The sequence below is a fragment of the Solanum tuberosum genome, unplaced genomic scaffold, assembly GCF_000226075.1.
Source record: "Solanum tuberosum cultivar DM 1-3 516 R44 unplaced genomic scaffold, SolTub_3.0 scf00226, whole genome shotgun sequence".
Lineage (NCBI taxonomy): Eukaryota > Viridiplantae > Streptophyta > Magnoliopsida > Solanales > Solanaceae > Solanum > Solanum tuberosum.
This window is the reverse complement of record NW_006239155.1, coordinates 363077-364349: the sequence shown is the minus strand read 5'-3', so window position 1 is coordinate 364349 and position 1273 is coordinate 363077.

Here is a 1273-nt window from a genome sequence, read left to right as displayed (position 1 = left end):
AAAGTAAAATATAAACAGATAAATAAAGAGTTTTTTGATAAAAGAGGCTTTCATTTAAATTGAAAAAAAACAAGCCAAACTTTAGCCATGGCCGAGAGCCATTTTGCCCATTTTTTTTTAAAAACATCACAAGGGAATTTAAAAACTTCAAACAAATAAAACTGCATAAATGGTGGATCTCGGGACTCTTTCGGACTACCACCGATTTTAAAATAAACAAAGACACATATCTTTTCTACCCAGATGAGCGGGAAATCAGGAGTGGTGTGGAGGTCCAGTTCTGCAATCGCTCCTCAGGTTTTGCATCACGAATGCCTGATGTCCCAGCCTCTTCCTCGATGACCGCATCAATCTCCTCAAAAAGGCCCCAGATTCCTTCCCCAAGACCACCATCGTTGACATTTTCCCGTACCGGAAATGATTGGTACAGATGAGGAATTGGCCTGGCCAATGCTTGATCAATACTCTTGTTCTTCGTCTCTGCTTTATCAACCTCTGTGGGGACATACCCCAAACCAAACTTTGCTCCTTTGGCAGGAATTTGGATAGGCTCGGCGATTCCTTGAAAGTACTTCCCCAATCCGAAACCTGGTTCGAAATCATTCTGGAGCATGACGGTAGCAATCATCTTGTACACGGTAGGCATATTAGGCTGTGGAGCCAAGTCATCACCGGTGGCATTTACCAGCTCCACCGTGTTGAAATCACAACCTCGGGAAACCTCGTGGACGATCGGCGCGTACCCATCAGAGTGACTTCCTTCACATGAATGACCACTTCTTGGTCCTTCCAAAAAAATTTCATCAATTGGTGAAGGGTAGAAGGCACAGCCCCAGCCATGTGGATAAACGAACTTCCAAGAAGCAAATTGTAGCTGGTATTGATATCCAACACCTGGAACTCGACATTGAATTCTGCAGGCCCCATCTGAATATCCAAATTTACTGCCCCGATCGTGTCTCTCTGCACTCCATCGAAAGCTCTTACATTGACCTGGTTTTGTTGAACCTTTCCCAAGTCAAATTTCAGCTGCTTGAGAGTCGAAAGCGGGCAAATGTTGAGACTGGACCCATCGTCGACCAAAACACGATTTATAACTTTGTCCCGACATTTGACGGTGACGTGCAGAGCTTTGTTGCGCATCCTCCCTTCAAAGGGCAGCTCTTCGTCACAAAAACTTAATTCGGTGTCCTCGAATGGCCTGGTTTATCATGGTTGCTAGATTGTTACTGTTGGTATCCACAGACACATAAGTATCATCCAAAGCCTTCAT